The following is a 21,983-nucleotide window of genomic DNA, read 5'->3' as shown; positions in this document are numbered from 1 at the left end:
GGGTGCAGGCATTACATATCCTGAATATCATTTCATGCTGAGAAGGCGTAGTAGATCTTTTAGACCTATTTGATTTGGACTTTCCGTGCAGCACCTGTCTACCTTTGCCAGCAGTATTACAAAGTCTTAGTAAGCCTTCTGTGCCTAAAGGCAAACTGAACTTGCACACAACAGGATCAGATTTTATCACCATACATCATGAAGGCTGAACTGGGGAGGATCCATTTCAATGCAAGTGAAAGTTTTACAATATTGCCAGGCTGACATGACTACTAAGCTGACTGCAGTATACAAATCTTCTGCTATTTCCATGCTCTTTTACTGATAGAAAAATAGTGGTCCTTGTCATGGGGAGCAGAGTGGGGCTACTGATGGTGGGCACTGAGCAGATGAAGCTGGTTGGAGCCATCTAACAGGTCTCTTGATCAGGAGACAATCAGGGAGGTGGCAAGGAATGAGATTCAGGGTAATGTTCATTCCTGGGGCTGTAGTATTTCTTCTCAGTCATGAGACCAGATGCTCCATCTGCAGCATAAACTGCCTCTAAATGTAGTTTTCTTTCCAAATTATTCTGTTCCAAACTGGAAGCCCTGTTTTTTTTCAAAAAATACAACAATGCATGGAAAAAATTTTTAAATATGCATGCATTTGTTAAAAGAAATAGTGTTTTGAACTTGCTTCCTTTCTTTATGAAGTGTTCAAGGTCGCAATATTGTATCAAAAGTATTTGTGTTTTTTGTGCTTCTATTCCAGTGGCACTATGAACAATTTAACCAGATGACCCATATTTTCTGTGATTTTTTTTTTTGTTTCTTAAAATCATTGTCACTCTTGATGTCTTCAACATGTGCATGGTAAGAAATATAATCCTTTCTGCAGTCAGAGAAGTTGTATGCAGAGATAAAATAGACCACAGGTTTTCACAGTATGTTATTAAAGGAGAACAAATCCTCTTTAACAAAGGTAAACACAGCACACTCATGGTAGTGAAAATTAAAATTAAGATACTTTATTTTAAAATAAATAATTTTTAAATGCTCTTAAGATGGCATTAGAATTTTGTGAACTTAGGCCCGAGTTTTAAAGTGCCATTGATAAAAAGACAGCTTTTTTTGAGGAAAAATTTCTCAGAGACCAATGCATAACCTTGTAGGACAGTAGCTGTAATTATCTTTAAATCATAATCATACTGTGCGTGTACAAAATATTTTCACAGGTTTTCTTTACATATCCTCTCTTGCAGCCTAGAGAGAGACAGGCACAGGCTCAATTGAGTGGCTGGATTTTTAGCTTCCTGCCATTAACCACAGTCCCCTGCTATCATGAGCATCCATGTCACATAATCCCTTTCATCAGTACAGAAAGCTAGTCTCAGTCCCCTAATTCTGAGGTCAGTTCTGCACCAGCACCATCCTCGATTAGAACAGCTGGGGGTAGAAGTGGTCTAATTTGTACCTTCTTATCCAGGCTCCAGAGAGGTTAGCCAGTGCAGCCCACTGTAGCCACCCCCTGCAGAAGCACTTCTAGCAACCCAACACGCTGTACTGAGTGTGTTAAAATGTGTTTCATAAAAAGACAACTTCCTCTTTGCTCTCATTGCTTGCCCAGTTTTCCTGAGCCAAACTGTGATTCTAGTGAAGTGAATGGAAGCTACTCTATTACAAGACTTGTTCTTTTTATTACTGGAATATCTCTAAGCTAATATGAAACCTGTAGACCTCCTGATCAGTTCAGAAGGTGTAACAATCACCTGCATTTCATTTGGAGGAAGACAGCTGGTTTTGCTGCAGAATTACCTGTAATAGGGCATTGTATTTGTTTCCTTTTCTAATTTTAAAAGATGTATTAGATATACCTATTCTATGAAATTGAACTTAGGAAAATACTTGTCAGAAAGAATTCTAACTGCCAGCATTCTGCCAGTCCCCTCTTCTGAGACCAGGGCCCTTATTCATTCCTGCCCCTGCACTGCTGACAGTCATCCATCCATACATATAGTGTGAAGAGTGCCCTCTGTTTAAAAATTCAACATATGTGGTTTGCTAAAATACATCCTATTTCCATTTGCTCTGTGCAAAGTTGAATAGTTAAGGAATGTGAAAGACTTTGGAGACTTGCACTTCATGTTTTCCAGCATGTATTTCTGTTGGCAATTTCAGAGCAAGTAGTGTGGAAATTCACTAAAACAAACCAGAGTGTGAACTTACATAAATCTGTGGTGATACTAAACTGGAAGGGTTTTCTTGATGTCAGCATATAATCTGTAAATAAAATTTAGCATATTTGTGTCTGACTTTTTTTTTTCAAATAGCTGTTTTAAAAATTCTTGCATTTGTTGTTCCTGAGAAAGGGGGTTTATAAAAAAAAATAATTTACATGAGACACAAAATACTTATTTTGGTCAGATAGTCACATACAAAATATTATTCTAATTGCAAAATTATAGAATTTGCTAGATTGGAAAAGAGTAAGCATTACAGCCAGCTCTCTCAGTACCCTTGTGTGGTGCCCTCTGGTCCCATAGACTTGTGTGTGTCTAAGTGGTGTAGCAGGTCGCTATCATTGCATCTTGAATTATGTGGTCTTCACTCTGCCCATTTTCCCTGTTTTCCAGCATAGGGGGAGGGGTACCCTTAGATCAGCTAGTCTTACTATAAAATACTGAGGCAAAGACATAGAAGTACCTCTGCCTTTTCCTCTTTCTTTGTTACTGTGTTTCCCTCCCCATTAAATAAAGATGGAGATTCTCCTTAGCTCTTCTTTTGTTGCTAATTGATTTATAGTAATTTTTTTGTTGTTCTTTACAGAAGTAGCCAGATTAAGTTCTAGCTAGGCTTTGGCCATTCCCCTCTTTTCCCTGCATAACCTCATGACATCCTTGTAAGTCCTCCTGAATTACCCACTCCATCTTCCTTAGGTCACAAACTCTTCTTTTTTTCCCAAGTTTCAGCCAGAGCCCTCTGTCCAGTCAGAACAGTTGTCTTCCCCTCTGGCTTGTCTTTTGCTACATGGAGACAGCCTGCTCCTGCACCTTCAAATTTCCTTCTTGAAGAATATCCAGCCTTCCACAACCTTCTTGCCCTCCAGGACTGCTTTCCAAGGGACTCTGTCAATCAATATCCTAAAGAGGCTAAAATTTGCCCCCCAAAAGTCCAAAGTAGCAGTTCAGATGAGCACCCTCCTTCTCCAAGGATCGAAAGCTGTATCATTCCATGGTCTCTGTGCCCAAGATGGCCTCCAACCACCACATCACCCACAAGTCCTTCTCTGGTCACAAAAAAGCCTTCCCTAGTTGGCTTCCTCACCAGCTGTGTCAGGCAGTTTTCTTCCACACACTCCAGGAACCTCCTAGACCACTTTCTCTCTGCCATGTTGTATTCCCAGCAGACATCTAGTAAATTGGAGGTGTTCCACAAGAACAAGGGCTAGTGATTGTGGGACTTCTCCCAGCTGCTTATAGAATATTTCACCTGCACCTTCACCCTGGTTGAGTGGTCTGTAACACACCACCACCAGGCCTTATTGGCCTTCCCCTGACTGCACTTGACCATAAACATTTGATCTCTAGAGCATCATCAAGCTCCAGACAATCAAAATGCCCCCAAATGTACATAACTACATGTACATAGTCTTCATCACCTCTCTTCCTTTTCCTGCCCCTTCTGAAGTGTCACAAAAGGTATATCATATGTATCTATGAATATATAAACACACAAGGATGTGCTGAACAGACATAACAAATGCTTTAATACAGCTTCAGCTGTGAATGCCACTGTGAATTTTTGTGACACCCAAGAACAGAAAAAAAATTTCTTTGCTAGACTGAAAGCCTGTTCTAATAATGTATATGTTCTTTCAGATACTTCAGTCTTGTGAAATCCTAGATCTTCATTTTTTTCTTCATCTTGGTCTTTTCAGTGTAGGAGATGGCATGAGCTTTCACAGTGAAATGAAAAATCCAAAGCTACGAAGAGACATATAATGCAACCAAAGCCAATTCTAGAGGTCTTTTTATAAAGTATTACATACTATTTTTTTGTTACATATAAAATATGTGTATGTTATGCCAGTACTTAATCTTTGTTCTTTTTTAAATCTAAGATTCCAGAATTTCTATATTGAGAGCAGGAAAATTAGTAAAATCTTATTTTGATCAGTTTTTAAAACAGTTAAGAATGCTTATATGTTAAGGGATCTAGAGTTAGGTATTTACAATGAATGTTAGTTGCTCTTTATTTATTTGCAACACATTTAAAGGTCATGTGCTTTTCTTTCAAAAAAAAAAGCACAGACATTAAAAATGCTTATTCTAAATGAAAAGCAATGAGATCTAAAATAGCTACATAATTTTAAAAATTATTTACATTATAAGATCAGAGCTCAAAGTGGGAAATTAGCTTTATCAAATCATACTCATATAATGAAGGAAAAATCAGGTAATGATTCCTCTTAAATTCTAATTTTATCAAATAGTTTAAAATAAATGTTTTTGTACATAGCCAATCTTGAGTGTAATTGCTTTAAAATGTTGACAAGAAAAAGTTGTATCTCTATCATACAGAATTATTTTCATCAAAGCTTATTTGTCAAATAATAGAAGGGCCCAGATGCCAGCTCTCTCTTGTTTTAATAATCCTTGGGCAAGTAAATGTAATAGTTTCATTTTTTGTGTTACTTTTAGATCACCACTAAACTAGACATTAATGGAAAGTGGGAAAGGGAAGGAAAAGACTATGCAGATCCTAAAGACCCTTTAAATTATTACTCAATGTGTTTTTCCTCAATCAGCATAAATGTTAAATAATGTTGTATGTCACTGAAAAAATACAACAGCAATAACAGAATCAGAGATTAATGTCTTCAATGTGTGAAAACTTTAGGAAAGCTGATAAATAGAAAAAGAGAAAACAGTTATCACAAATTAAAAATACAAGACAGAAACTTAAACAAGATTCAAAGGTCAATTTAAAGCATATTTTTAAGGAGCTCTTTATCATATTCCTCATCTCTCACAAAAAGAATTCAGTTACAGGTACTTTTTGTAATACTTTACACATAATTCTAATTTTTAGTAGAAATGGCATAATCTGGTTATGCTTTTATAAGCAACAAAGTTGGCCAGAAATGTGTGGGACAATAAAAAGAGTTTTTCAAATATATTAATGGCAATAGGCAGTGTAAAAATAACTGTTACAGGATGAGGATGGTCACCTCCCAAACAGGGACAGGGACCAGGCAGAGGTGTTTAATGCATTCTTTGCCTCTATCTTCAACACAGATGAGGAAACAAGGGGGTTTCAGTGCCCTGAGGTGACAGGAGTGTCTAAAGGAGGCCAACAAAGATGTTGGAGGGTCCTGAGAGGAAGCCATACGAGGAGCAGCTGAGGTCACTTGGTCTGCTCAGCCTGGAGGAGGGGAGGCTGACAGGAGACCTCAGTGAACTCTACAGTTTCCTTGTGAGGGGAAGAAGAGGGGCAGGCACTGATCCTTCCTTGTGGAGACCAGTGACAGGACACAAGGGTATGGCCTGAAGCTGCGTCAGGGGAGGTTTAGACTGGATAATAGAAAAAGGTTTTTCACCCAGCGAGTGGTTGGTCACTGGAACAGGCTCCCAGGGGTCACAGCACCAACCTGACAGAGCTCAAGCAGCATTTGGACAATACTCCTGGGCATGCTGTGATTCTTGGGGCTATTCTGTTCAGGGTCAGGAGTCTGACTCAATGATACCTGTGTGCCCCTTCCACCTCAATCATTCTGTGAAAAGGATAGCAAGGAGGAAAAAAAAAATAAAATAGACATGGTATAAGCAAGTCAAAGCTCTGATGTAGTACTTACCATGGTCCAGGAGGAGGAGGAAGATAATTCAGATAGAGAAATTATTAACCCTGCTTATATGGAAGTACTTGTTGTATGTTTTACTTTCTCACCTCTGTTTCACTCTTTTTTACAATGGAACGCCCATGTAGCACTTGCTGTGTTTCCAGCCTAATTGTTCATGGTAATGTTCTATGATTCTGAGAAGTTACTGCTTTCATTAATAATGCACTGCTCGGTATGGAATATTTGAAGGTGGTGGATTTGTCTTGTACTATTTCTCTTTTATATAGACATAAATGTCAAAACTTCTGAGATTAATTTTTTGCCATCCTTACCTCACCTACACAGAACTAAAATTGGAACAACAACTTTCTTCCTCTGTGATGGTAGCTCAGGAATATGGTTGAAATCATACTAATTAGAATGAAACTGGTGCTTAAGTATTTGTTGAGTATAACTATCCTTACTTTCCATAATATCTCTGAATAATTTTTCTACAATTTTCATTTTGTAAGAACTCTCATCAGCATAAGAGTGCTCAGCAAATGGAAGAGATCAGCTGCATCTGAGTATCTGTTTACATCCTAGCAGGCCAGAGTCCAACCATCTTAAGGTCTCACGGCCTTAATCATTAGAAACTTCTTTCTCCTCTCAAACTCATCAAAAAATATTTTTTTTTGGTGAAAAATCACGCAGAAAAAATTGCTTTTTTCTTACATGACTATTCATAGATCTTACTACAGCTTATAGATCATGTCCTAGTAAACCATATTAAAGGTAGGTTAAGAGTGGTGCCTGGTGGAAAGGGAATATGACATTTTTAAGTCTACACAGATGAGCTAACACCACAAATATAGGTCAGTGTTCTGACATAGCCACTATGTACTCAAGGTTGAGATGACATGTATTTTAGTCAGCTAAGTAATAAGCCCAACAAGATGTAGTCTGTGCAACGCTCATGAGTTATATCCTCATTAATATCTTTTTCTTGCTCTGAGCTCTGACAAGTGGCTTGTTTAAACATAGTGCTAATCCAAGAGCTTTGTAGAGCAGAGAATCATAATGTTGTGCCCCTCTGTTCTTTGCTAGCATTATACTCTTTGCAGTGTGCTGCATAAAATACATCTGTGCAGAGGAAAATACACCTTGAGGTTCCAATATTCTGTCTGCCTGCAGGATTCTTATAAATAGTGTAGTGGTTTTGAAAGAACAATTTAAATAGTTTGTCTTAAATTTCCTTAATCTTGAATGTCATTCTTCTCTATGCTTTGTGCTTGTCATAATGAGCACAATGCATTTTTCAATTTACATCTTATGTCTTAGAACATGATCACTAAGTCTCCATTTTTTTTTTGTTTTGTTTTGTTTTGTTTTGTTTTCCAAAGGGTCACTGGCTTTCAGGGTGAAGGAGAGAGTCTTGTTTGAATTTTAGGTATAGGTTCCATTTCAGGCTTCTCAACTCTGTGTCCTTTTAATGGGAGTTATATACAAATATAAAAGAAAATAGGTACTTAAATATCTCTTTTGATTGGCTAGATCTCTTTAAATAATTTATATACAACTGTAATCACAATGTTTCTTGTCTGATGAGCTTGTATGCTTGATTCAATGATGGGGAAAAAAACCAATAGGCTAAGTTGTTGATAGTAACTCCCAGGGAAAATATTCTATACTAAAGGATTGCTACTGTAAGTATTGAAAATCTTGAAATGTTTGAAAAATTGAAATTATAAAACCACCCAAGGAAACTATTGTATGTAATCACCATCGTCTTTTCCTCACAGCTTGACTCTATGACAGTTTGATGGGTTTATTGCAGTTGGCATGGATTGCTCTGGCTGAACTAAATGGCAGCTATCTCACATGCCCTTGATTGTGTTCAGGCTAATCAGACACTTTTGAAGTGATGGCTTTTGTGTGGTTTTGAGGAATGATGCATTTTAAAAACTGATATATCAAGACATTTTAAAGTAAAGGTATTCCAACAAGACCTGTATTGCCTCAATAAAACCCTACTGGGATCTACCTACCTCTCTCTTCAGTAACTCAGGGGCAAAGATTTGGTTAGCTCTTTGTTATTGAAGTATGAGTCTTTGCTGCTTTAAAAAATGTATATATTGCTTAAAATTACCATCTTATTATAACCAAATTAATTCTAAGTCAGATCTGGAGATCCTCAGCACAAATTCTGCTATAGTGACTAAAATATAATTGGCTTAAATGACAGTTAAATAGAGACTGGGGATGTATTTAAAAAGTGACAAATTATACAGGGAGGATTCTTTTATTAAGGAGGTTTAATGTTAAAGTATTTAATGAAATATTTGTTCTCCACTTGATTTTGATCAAAGCTTCTGCTTATAGACAGAGAAAGACAGAATGTATACAGTATATAACTTTGACAGCTACAACATAAAGCATGTAAGAAAAGAGATTCCTCTCAGATACTTCTTGTGAGATAAATTTATTGAATGTCCTTTTTTATTGCCTGGTGAGTGACAAATGTAGTCTCTAACAAAATAAGGGCAATATGATTAGCCATCACTTAGATTAATTCTTTTCCATCTATCTATCAGCTTGAGCTGCTAATATTTACGTGTAATACACTTAGTGTCTGAAGTTTGTATTATGCATAGTGAGTCATGATGAAAAATTTGGTTTACATTGTCTTCTTCTGCAGCAAAATGTTATAATACGCCTTAAATACTTAGTCCGGTGTGGCTATTAAATGTCTGAGGAGATGAAGTATCATCTGTTGGAAAAAAATTCCCGTCTCTCAATGTAGGGTGATACCTTCTTCTGTGATCAGCCTCCTTGATAGTAGCAGAGGTAGGATGAGGTGCTACTGTCCAACCAACCAACCAACATAGTCTGTCATTGGCATCATTTTTCTTTTCTTTGTCTATAGCATTTAGTCAATTAAGTCAATGCATTCCCTCTAAAGTACCTTCTATTTAAACATGTCTGTTTCTCTTGAGGGAATTCATGTAAGCAGTAATTAGATATCGAATTATCATGAGGGGAATCACTTCCCTAAATTCCCTTATTTCTGGAGTCCCTGATGTATTATGGCATATACAATACACAACCCTCTTTCATATGTTCCCCTTGTACTAATCCCTTGCTTCTACTTTGTTCACTAGAAGTGGAAAAAGTCACAGTCTTGCTTGCTGCTTCTTCAGTCACTCCTCAGTCCCCATGGTCCACATAGTCAAGGCTGTAGTGTTTCCTATTCTTTTTCTTAGATATTCTTATTGTTGAGAATCTTTGATGAAGATAAGTGTCATGGAAGACTGGACTAAGACTTCCCTGGGTAGCTGCCTTACTGTACATTACAAGTTAAAATTAATAGATATACTTGTATAGAATATGAAATTAGATTTCAATCTCTCTGTTGCTGGAATATTTCTTTCCCTCTTTGAAATCCCTCTAATTTGCAAAAACCTTACCCTACAGCTGACCTAATCTCTCTGCTCATGTCATTAGAATAATTCCAAATCTCTACAGATAAGTCAAAATGCAGCACCTATTCTAGTACTGCCAAACACTGCCCTTACCAGGTTATCTGTGAATCCATTTTCCCTGCTACTGAGGACAATTGGTTACATTCTCCCTTGCTAGAGGTCAGATCAGAGTGAATTTTGCTAATTGCTGCTCAGTATCAGAGCTGACAATGGTAAAAATTAAATGGGCAGACAGAAAAAGAGCAAGACACAGCAAGCAGTGAGCAAGTGTCAATGGCAATTATATCTTGGTTCCAGTATCCATTTTATTAAAGGTAATGGAAAAAACAGGACAAGTGTTTAAGGGTTCAAATATGGCAATTACATTTTTCCTTCTCACCCTAAAGATGTGTCACTTGGTTTATTTTCTTTTTCACTTTCCTTTATTTTTTTTTGAGCTCCCAGTGAATCCTCTCTAAAATATGTTGAGACTGTTTATGGGCCCTGTATCTTATATTTGAAACAAAAGTAGAAAGAATCTTCCATACTGTAGGTTGGAGATCATCATCCCAGCCTTCTTTGCCTCAATTTAGATGGCTTTAAAGGTCTGTGTTCATACACAGTAAAGGGAACTGGGATTCCTCCAGAAAGAGATTTCAGCATCAACCCTACTTAAGTGCAGGGTTTGAATTCCTAGTGGAATCTGTAGTACTCTGGCAGCCATGAGGCTGAGCAAGATGCAGGGGTACATACATTACATAGTGAAGTACCAGAAGACACCTACCTCTTTAAAGGAAAAAATAAAATTCAAATTCTACTCTCTAAGACAAATGAGATAATTACTTCTGTAAATTATATTTAGGGTAACACAAGGAGATATATAATCATGGAAGTAAGAGTTATAGTAACGGTTGTATCTAGCCCTCCAGCATGACTTCCATTTATGTCAGTTATATTTCTTGGGGTTTTTTTTGCCAATTATGACAATTAAGACCGATTTTTTTTTAAATAGTATACACTGCTATTTCTGTGTCATCAAATTATACTAGGGCAGAAGATCCTAGGTGCAAGCTTTTAGTATCTCTGTCTAAAACTATTTAAATTTCTCTGGTATTCAGACTAATCCTTATTGTGAGGAATCAAAAAACCAAAATACAAAAGAAAATTATGACCACAAGTACAAGTTTTCCATAGATGGAGAAGCAATACATAAAGGCTTATATGATACCTCTTCTATAGAATAGAAAGAACGTGTCTTAATTAAAGTTTGCATTTTGTCAGAAGTGAAGAAGGAATATAAATTAAACATTCTATTATTATTCACCATTGAATTCTGAATGATACAGGTGCTTTTAAAGAATTTCATTGTAAACTCTTATAATATTTTTGTCATCTGATTTGAAATCTTCCCATCTAAGATATCTTTACCCTTAGAAGACTGATCTACATTGTGATGTATTTCAGTGTATGACAGACACTTTCTTTCAGTTAAGCTAGTTGAATTGAGCATTGCCATTGAATGGTGGCCTGCAGAAGTGTTTATTTTACCCTTATGTTATTTGCTTAAAAGTAAATTATTGCAAAAAGAAGTTTCAACCAGAACTGCAGCATTTGTACGCTTCTGATACATATTTTTATTATGAGAATATGAATTCAGATCTCATTGTTCATAAGCTTAGGAACATAATCTGACTGGTAGTTAAGCATTTAAAAATTCCATCAAATCAGCTCTTCCCATCTGCCTAAAATGTTTTTTATGGCAGTAGTTTCTCTTCCTTTTCATTTTCTATTACCTTTCTCCTTTGCATGCTTCACTAGCTCCTTATTTGTTTCTATCTATGTCTAGATATCTTATCTTTGACACTGAAGTTCAGTCAACTCCCAATTTTTTCTTTGAGGGCCAGATTGACCATAAGAGAGATACAGAGTTGTCTCCTTGCACAGCTGGTTCAGGATCAGCAGAGGTTATTGAGCGCTGAGCCTGCATCGTGGGGATGTAAATGCATTGCTCCCAAGACCATCATAGGTGGGTTTGGTTCTGCAAGCAAGGTACAGAAACTTCCAACTACCGCAGGAACAAATTGGGCTCTTGCCACATTCATCAAACCCAATACAATGCTGCTCATACTAGCCTTGGCTGACTTCCATAACCTTTGTTTGCCTTGTCTCTGTCATTCCCATTATTTTCTATATTTTCTGTTTGGGATGTTTCAGCTCTCGTTATGGAAAACTTCTTTTCTTTCTCCTCTAATTCCATGGTTTTTTTTAATATGTATTTTCTTTATATCTGAGCTTTATATACTGCATTTGTATTCTGTCAGGGCTTCTCCTTGTATCTTTCTCTTTTTCCATATTTTGTCAGGATGGTCTCACCAGCATCTTAAGTCATACTTTAGCTTCTCAGTATGATGTCTTTGACTAATAGGACTGTAAGTGCTATGGTAAGGAGGACCTAGTCATTTCTACTCGTACAGCACATTCTTGTATTTTATGTTTAATAGAGCATATTCTGCCTCTATTGCCCTGCCTCTCCCAAAGAAGGAAAGATGGTAATGATGAAACAGAAACAGATTAGGATTCTCTGTAGAGTTTTATCTACTCCTGAAATTTACACAGTGCTTAGAATGCCATTTCTTCTGTCTTGTATGGTATTTTATTCTTCTTTGTACTTTTTGTCTTGGTTTAGAACCAGAAGCAAAACTGCATCCAGTACAGATCAACTGTTACAGACTGAAAGTCTGCCTCACTACCTCCAGAGTTTACTTTTTTTCTAATTTGGAAGTGCTGACATTTTAATGAAATATCCTGTTCTGATTGTGTATGAGGATCCAAGTGGATTAAATTAACATATAAACATATGTGCACTTGTCATACTGGAGTGACTTACCAAATTGCCTGTAATATCACCTTTCCTTAAAAGAGTGAATATGCTCTGTAGTTAGATTGTATGTAAAATGTGGTGTAGTTTTTTTCCTACATTATAACTTGAGCTTAGAAAACATTTGGTATTGCATTTTATTATGATCATCCATTCTTTATGAAACCACCAGAGAAGCCAGTGTACAGATGCAATACAACCATGTGTCATCTGAATGCAACATCCTTCTTGTACATAGTGTAATGACCTTTCATTGACTTTATTGCTGGACAGATTTACAGTTGTTAAAGGCTTAATTTCACACATTTGGGTTTCAGCAAAATCATCATTGTCACGATGATTACAGTAGTTATGGTAATAATGTAGCTACAGCATACCATTGAAAAACTATTCTAAGGATGGTCAAAGTCAACTACTTCTAACAACCAAAAAAATCAGTTTCTGGTGGTTATTTACAAGTTTAAAAATGCTTTCTTCTGTATGTTTTTATATCCAGCTAAAATTGGCAAGTATAATGCCAACTAATTAACCTTTTTCAAGGTTATTTAATGAAGAAAAGTGATATCTTGATGGTTGCCCTTTTTGTCTATTGTGTTTGTTCATTACCTGCAACCACAAGTGTCACACCAGTAAAATGGTAAAGTAATAATAAGATCTGAATCTATCATATTTTAATGCTGCAGTAAGTACAAATGCATCATCAGATGAACACGTTTGGGATATCTATATGGCACACAGCTCTAGATCAGAGGCTCTTATTTGCCAGTTTGAAAATAGCTCAGCTTAGCAGGGACTGAGGCTTGTTACGTGATGATTATTGTGTGAATTACTTAATTCACTTCCTAATTGACAGGTTGTTATATCCACAAAAGCTAATGCCACAAATGGCAGTCTAGTTTGCACTATTGGTAGAAACAGTGAGCACTGAATGGGGCATATAGACCACACTGCTGTCTTACTGTCACAAATAGTAGTTCAATGGCAGCAATTATGTATGCCAGAGGGAAACTGGGGTAGCTTTTTTCTAATGGGAACAATGCAAGGCTCAGGATTTGAGGGATGTCTAATTTGTGCCTTTCACAGAAGAAAATGCATTTCAAAAATAAAGAAAAATGTATTAGAAGTATGATTTATCATAATGAATCACTATATGTTTGGGTGTACCAAGTAAATATTCTCAGAGTTCTCTAAAGGATGTTTCTTTAATCTATTTTAATGAACTTCAGCACTTTCCCAGTGGTCAAGAGAGCTTCTGAAAATAAAATAATGTAGTATACATTTATTGCATTTACATGTGCTAATATATAAAATTATAATTTTATTATTTGTAGTACTCTCACGATATATACTGCAGCTCAAGCAGAGTACCTTGTATACTAAATTGTGACACAAATTTGGGGATCTGTCTTTTATTCTGCAGGGAACTATATCAGTAAACCTATACAGCACTAGTATAGAGTGAATAAAAAAAGCAGTTACACAGGAGTGGGATTTTTCATATGCTAGCAGTTCTTGTTGGTGGATGCTGACAATTTGGATTGTTGGTGGTTGCTGACAATTTTGACCAAAAACAGAGGGGAAGGGAATAGAGAGAGACTGAGACTCAGAGGAAGGGAAGGGATGGGAGAGAGGGAAGAAGGAAGGAAACACGGAAGGAAGGGAGGGAGGGGGACTTTTCCGCATTTAAAATAGCTTCAGGGTCCTATTCTTCCTAAACAACAAATAAAGGTTTAGCCTTAGATATTTTTTTCCCATGGGTTCTCTTTCACTGCTTTACTTGACAGATTTATTGCATTATCTGGTATGCATATCTATCCCAAACCAGTAAGCTATCGCTGGCTCATGTCTTTACAATGAAATCTATTAGGAGAATAAAGCAAAATAGATATTAGAGATTATGAAAAAGCAATATTTGATATTTAGTTACTGTTATTGGATGAATTCAGAGGGCCATGAAATTATCCTAAAACACATAGAAAATCTGAAGTAATATATATTTTACATTACTGCACATTTTTGTGTTTACTTCTTCTCCGAGCCTAGCAGTAGCAGGAGATACAGATCTTCCAGTATTGTATTGTTCTGCTATTGCAAATATTCTAGGTTATGGTACAGGTCCTAATAAGCATGCATCTCCCATGAAAGTATTCCTCTCTCTCACACAACTAAGCTACTGAGAATTCAGCCTTTAGTAGACTAAGAAACTTGTTGGATCAAAGTTTGTCACTTCAGCTCCTCAATTTCCAATTTCACTGTATCAGTCTCCTCAAGCCAGCACCAGCTTTTGCTTTGCACTTACTTTTGCTCTCCAAATGCTATATTCCAGTCTCAGTGTCACCTCACTCATTTTTATGATTTTATTTATTTGATGAGAGAAATTGGGAATACTTTATTTTTTTTTTATTGGGAATACTTTATTTTTCATGGATCTACCAGGACTTTCTTTTCATTCAGGTATCATTAACTAAGAGGCCAATTTCTAATGTAGCCTCTTTTGAAAATGTTAGCATCCTTGTATCACATGTTGCACAGTGTGATAAGTTTATCCCAGAGGAAAAAACCCTGAATACTAGCATCAGAGTGGAACACTGTGGAAATGGAATTCTTTTCATCAGTTCATGGTTGTTTGATGCAAAAGCTAGGAGACTAGGAAGTTGTGAAATTGTGCTTTCCTGACACCCAAGAAGAAAATGGACTTTAAAAAAAAAAACAAAAAAGTTTAGGTTGTGAAAATACTTGAATAATCTAAAAATAAGAATAAGCCATGTAAAAAAAAATCCTAGCCATGTTATTGCTAAGTAGATTAACAGCCATATGATCACAAAGTTTTTTGTACTATGCAGCTTGAGGAGCTTGCTTACAGTTAGACTATAAAATAATTATTTCATTTTGGCTGGTAGTGAGATCAGACCTGAACAAAGTAAACCCTAAACTTCAACATCTGTTAAATTACTGCCACACTTTTTGATGCATAAGTTGTTTAAGTATTTTATCTGTATTTTATGCTCAGAACTGCAAGTTGCACCTATATCTCATTTTGGTAAAACAGAAGTATGGAGGAATACCTTAACCTCAATTATTGTGATGAGAAATTTGTTTTAAATTGGAACCTATGTCTTTAACAGGGATAGGGCTATAAAATTGTAGGTCTTCATTTGCTTCCCTGAAGCCACAAGCTACTTGCTGAGCTGTACTATGAAATTTTAATGCACTGTATCTTCCATAAGATACATCTAGGATGTTCAGAAGAAACAGAAGAAACATTTTATCTGTGTAATTTTGGGACTGTTTCCTCCAGGAAGTACTTAGGCTATGGCATTTGGAGTTTTAAGAGCAATCAAACAATGTAACATGGCAATGAGCCCGCATTCCCTTAGTCATCCCACCTTTATATCAGGGAGAGCCTTGGGATGATGGAGTTTCTTGCACGGTTTTGTATTTGCTACGTTTGCAAACAATTCCTCGGATCTCAACATGTGTAACTACAATATTGTTTGCACAGTGAGTACATGTACTGCTGCTCCTAGGCAACCTACTTGCTGTTCAATTAATTGTGGCTTTAGGTTTGTTAACTATATGACTAGGCTTAAGTAGTAACAATCTGTCTACAAAATTTTATTAATACAAAAATGCTCAGCCATTCAATACTTTACATTTTAATAAACAAAATCCCATCTGTGCCAGCGCTCCAGTTTTCTTGTACATAATTTTTCTGCAGGTTTTTTCAGCCTTTCTATAAGACCTATACACTAATGAGGCCAGAGATTGGGCCTACACAACCCCCAAATGCAAAATAACAGCATTAAAAGGGCCTAAATTCATACACTGAGTTGAAAGGAATTGGAAGAAAAGAGCCATGCTCATCGAGGATAATATTGGCTGCTTATAACTCAAAATGAACAGTTACTGTGCTACAATTACAATATTTCTTAGCAGACAAAAATATTTTCTGCATACGATCTCAAGAATTCCACATTTGCCTTTTCAGTTCTTAATTTAAATGGACTTAAAATACATCAGATCTTATGGCACACTAAATTTTATAAAACCTTTTTGACTTATTTTGCTAGACAACATAAAATTTAATATTTCATTGGGAAAATGCTGCAAAAGTAAAAAATGAATACGATGTAAATTTCCCCCGAATGTTCACAAATGTGAGAACTTTTCCTATCAGTGCATAGTAAAGACTTGCATTTTGTCAAGCAGTCTTGCTCCTTGAAAAAGTGCATTTGATACCAACTACATTAAACATAAGTTGATTTTTCATGTAGATGGCTTTGAGGAAATAGAATATCATCTAGCATATTATGATTTTGAAACATATTCATCCTTTGTGTTCATAGTTTTTAATATTTATAACTCCCAAAAATTTTAAGAAGTGAAGCTCATTACACATTACCTATCTTTCAGTGGAACCTGCAGGACTGTCATAACCATTGAATTCAATAGCAGTCTCAGGTATTAGTTCCATATGTCTAATATTTTTACCTCTCCTGGTTTAAGTTCATAAACCATAATCTCATATGTAATTTAAATCTGTGTTTTCTGGAAGTTCATAAATATGTATTTGATGCAAGGGATAGACCAGAACTCAATCCCAAGATGCTGTTCGGGCTAAGTGGAATCTCCTTAGGAACCGCTTCAAAGATCAATTCCTCTTGTCCATAAAAAATAAGTTTAAATTGTCTTCTATGAACCTGCTGTTAGCAATTGTACTGTTACATTATGTATGATTCTTTGACTGCTCATTGCTTCAACAAACTGCACAGTGCTCCATTAGTGATTTTCAATTTCATGCTAAGCTTTGCAATTTATTAGTGTTGTTTAGGCTAATGTACTATTATTTTGCATATTTTATATCATATTTCATTTGCTATTCATATGACCTAACAGTTAAGTATTGGGGATCAATAAGGCCTCTAAATGTCATGTTCATATTAGGAAAAAAAGGAAAATCAGGCAGGCAGCCCATAACAAAGTCAATTAGGATGAATTTGGGTTTTTTTTAGCAATTTATTTTTTCCTTCCAGTTTGCTTACAGATTTGACTGCAGGTTTCTAAACAATGGCATAATGGCCAGATGCACTTACTCATGAAAATAATTTTGTTTAGTAATGATCCCCTAATTGTAGGTACCTGGACCATGTTCATGTGGATTCTTTGCCAGTGTGCTGTCTCTCTGTATGTAAATACCAAGATTAAATTCAGCTTAAATACCACCTACTTCCAAGAAGCAGGTGCAGTTCCACATTTATTTTGATCTTGATTTTGTCTTTCCCAGGGCTATGCACTGATTCAGAAAAGGGAATATTTAGTATTAGTCTAAGGAAAGCATACTCCTCCCTCCAAATCTTTTTAAAACTTAAAAATTTTGTGTTCTCAATTGACATATGTAGTAGAAAAGCAGGAAAAATCAACAAGCATAAATTCAAATTTTCAAATTAGTTTACTTGAAAACTTTTGGCATTCCTTTTCTTAAAATGCAGAAAAAAAAATGCAGAAAAAATACAGAAAGCAGTACAGCTACAAAAATAGACTTTAGGAAGTATTAATAATGTGATTTGACATGGAGACATATGTATGTAAACATATATCAGGTTTGCTAAAATATTAATGCCAGCAAGGAACAAAATATTAAGTATCTCACTGGTACATTGTAAATAGGGAATAGAACTTAAATTTGGAATGCTCCCGAGGATGCGGATCAAGGCACTGCTCAGTAAATATTATAGTAGAATCAGCATATAAGAGAGTTATAAAGCATTGATACTCCTGTTTTCCCTTTGAACATTTGCCTTTTGTATAAAATTTAGTGCAGCGGTTGCCCATTACGACCTCACGCAATTAAAGCGCCAGCTAGCGCTGCCTTGTGAGGCCGTAGCCGCCACGTGAGCAGGCACTCCAGGGCTGCCGAGTGCCCCGGTGTGGGTAAGCAGCTTTGGTAGCTTCACGCTGAGGGGAAGCGAAGGGACGAGAGAAGGACACTCTGCCTGCGAGCCTGAGAACTTTTATTCCCCCATGCATGGTCTGAGTGAATTGCTCTCAAATCATTGCTAGGCAAAATGGCCCCGGACAAAAGATGACAGCAGATTAAATAGGGGGTGGGTGGACAGGGGTGGAAATTTGTCTCGCCCTCTGGGTTTAAACTGAGGTAGGGTTTCACAACCAATGGTGACATAACAGAGGTGGGTACAGTGTTCTGGGACAAATAGGAATGCAAAGGTGAGGTGATTGACACAGGACTTTCATGAAGAAGCTGGGAGTTGTTACAAGATTGACACCCCAACAGGGAGTGACAACCCCTGATTGACAGAACCACGTAAGGAGAAACCCTGGGAGGAGTGAGAAGATTGACCGGTAACTGTGGGTCCACGCGGCGGGAAATCTTGGAGTAAACAACCTGGATCAAACCACTGTGAGGGAAAATAGGGGTACAAGGAACATGCCTAACTAACATTAATAAAATCCCTGACTAAACCAACCCAACCTACAACAATTTAGCATATGTAGTTTTCCAACACTGATCCAAAGCTACAAGATTTTTTTAAAAGGCAAGATAAGTATTAGTTCATAAGCAGTACTTAATCTTACAAGGTTCTATTACTTTCAGTGGTTTAGATATTATACCTCAAGTGCTAAAAATTCTAGAATTTTTGCTCATATTCAGTAAAGAAAAAAATTAAGACCTAGTTTCATATAGAAACTTTGCATCTCCTCCACAATTTCAGCAACAGCATAACCTATAAGTAATTTTTGGATAAAAAAATTTAAATAATGAAAACTGACATTAGTATTTTCATTTTGAAATCTCTACATTTATAATGGAATTCCAACATGCTTATCTTCAACCTAAGCAAATGTTTTCCCAAAATCAATCTGTTTATTGATTTCCAAAACCCATATTACAAAAGAAACTTAAAACTGGTCTGAAAGTCTAGGATTAGCAGGAGGCAGATTTAATTGGTTTTTGGAACCACCGAGTGCCAGATTCTCTGCCTGGATGCTTTGGGGACCTTTGTGTCCCCAGCTGTGCGCAACCAACACAGCCAGACAGCCCCAGAGGCAAGATCTGCAAAATCCCACTTACCAAACTAGTCTCCATGGGACTGATAAGAAATAAGGCCTTTTCCTCAAAACTCCATGTATCCATAAAGTATTTCTGACTGGGCACTTCATCACAGTCAAATTAAATTGAGTCTAACTGTATCAGGTCAGGCTTGTGTGCACACGCAGGCACAGAATTATAGATATATAAACCCAGCATCTTCAAAGCTGTAATTGGAAGGTCCATTAGTTGTTAATTTATAGGCATTTTACTATTAGGCTTTCCAGATCTATACCTTTCCTGTACTGGCACATTAAAATGCAACAGGTACACAATGACATCAGTAGTAAAATCTCAAACTATTTTCCCTTATATCCCTGGCTTCCCCATTTAGACAGCGAGTCAAGAGCTTCTTGGCACGTCAATGGCTTCTTTCTCTGTCAACATATGGAGAAGCTAGAGCTTCTTTCTACATTCCCCTCTGACACACGCAGCCCTCGTTGTACCCATCTGGATCTGCTGCTACTCCTCATAGACACCTAGCACATTTCTTTCCCAGGGCCAAAGTAGGGAAAGTAGTGATGTATCACCGTGTGCCAAAACTCCTTCATGACAGCTAACGAGAGCAAAAGTTTCCTTCATAAGGACAGGTTTTTTTCATGTCATGGTCTAAACCAAAGACAGTTGGAAAATGTCAGGATGGCATAAGGAGAATTAACATCATATTTATGAAACGAAATACTTTCTCAAAATCTGTGAATAGCAGCAAGAGCTGCAGCTTTGTCAGACTACAGAAAGGCTTACAAGTGATATGGCAATCACAATAATTGCATTTGCAATAAACTCCTGGTCTAAACAAGGCATAGTTAAACTTCCATAAATATTTTGAAATTTATCCAGATCTGCAGTGATTAAAGATCAGCTTTAAATTATTATTTTGGTTGTTTGCTTTCCTTTTTTGCTGAAAAATGTACACGAATATATAACAGTGGTCAGATATAGACCATTAATGAAAAAGTAAAGCAGGCATCTGTGCTGAGAGATAAATGGTTGTGGTTCACAGCACTAACAATCTCTGCTGATGCAGCTGGTAGAGATCGTAAACCCCATGATGAAAATATCTCCATATCCATATTATGATGCTCTGAAGCACTGCAGGCACAGATGGCAGAACTTGTAAGTTCTCTCAGAAACATAGTTATGGTTCACAACATTTTCAGATTCTTCTGAAAGAGCAAATATAGCTTGTAAGCCCTGAGGAGAAGTTGATGGCACTTACAGACTATGCCAGTTCAGGTGGCAGACCTCGTAGACATTGGGAGAAAAAATAACTGTGATTCACAATGCCTGTCAGAGAAGTGCTAGCGTTTGCAAGCTCTGATGACGCAGTCAGCAAAGCAGAGTTTTGGCATGTTTATTTCAGGATGACATCTGAAAAAACGTGGGGGGAAATGCCCCCATCACACAGCAAAATGCCTTATATTTCTGGTTAGACATCTCAGGGAGATAAAAGACTAAACCAGTCTTCTTAGAACTTCACCTGTCAGTCCTAGGTTGTCTCATTAGTTCTTCTTGTACATTTAACAACACATTCAATTCAAAACTACACAGAAAAGCTTTATTATGTCATGCAAAATGGCAAGTTACATGAGATGTAAATGAAAGAACAGTGTCCTGTAATTAGATGTTTTCATCTAAATAATTTGTTTAGAGATAAATACATGGATCTTTGTGTACGTTTGCGAGGGGGGGAATGGCCACATCAACTACCATTTATTTCTTTGAGAATTATTCAGAAGACTTCTATGACTTTATTGACTTAATTTTGAATCGAATAGCATCTGTAATGAGATGGCCTGTAAGTTTAAAAAAGTAACTTGCAGCAGTCCTACAATCATTTCTTTCTTAGTTATTGAGGTAATATTTTGATATGAATAGATACTTAAAGCTATAGTGATTAAGAAATGCATTTGAGTCATCAGTACTTGCTGGCTTGCAGAGCAAGTCCAGAAGACTATTGAAGGCAGAAATGAGTAAAACCACTTCGTAAACAGGGAAAGCCTCTGAGTAAACAGGGAAAGCCTCTGAGATGTGCAGTATTTCTCTGCCAGCAGCCTTTACTTCTTGAGTGTTACCCAAAAGCAGATGCCTACCAGTTGGAAGCACTGAGGCAGGAAGTGTATGTGGTGAGAAGAGTACTTTTGATAATTTGGTGTTCTTGAGTACCTAGAGAGATATGAAAATTAAGTACCTGTGACTTAACAAGAGCTCCTTGCCATGCTAAAAGAAATACTTTAATTAAATTATTCACAATAGATGCATAATACTTTTCATGTGTTTCTATGTTTATTTAAAATATATAGAAATGCCTCTATGGACCAGTGGTATTGAGCACTGATCTTACACTAATAGGGGTACACAAGTGGATATTATTAATTTTTTCTGATTTTCTGTTGTGTTTGGAGAACAGTATCTGAATTATTCAAATCCCTTCTTGTTGCTAAAAATAGGTTGAAAATAAAAGTAATGTAAACTATTTTTTTTTAAAGTTGAAGTAACTGAATGCTTAGTCACAACAATAATTTCATACTGAAATATAAAAATAGGCAAAGAAAAAATAACCAAAACACACCATCCAAAAAGCCAACCTCACACACGAAAACAATAAATAAATTAAATGGAAAGACAAAATATGTTCTCTGGAGGTGGAAAGATTAAAATATAAAAAAATAGGTCACAAGTAGTACTGGCAAGAATTGCCACAAGACCAGAAGAAATCATTTTAGAGTTCAAAATG

This window comes from Anomalospiza imberbis, chromosome 4 (assembly GCF_031753505.1).
Source record: "Anomalospiza imberbis isolate Cuckoo-Finch-1a 21T00152 chromosome 4, ASM3175350v1, whole genome shotgun sequence".
In the NCBI taxonomy this organism is placed as follows: Eukaryota; Metazoa; Chordata; class Aves; order Passeriformes; family Viduidae; genus Anomalospiza; species Anomalospiza imberbis.
Note: the sequence above shows the minus strand (reverse complement) of the source record.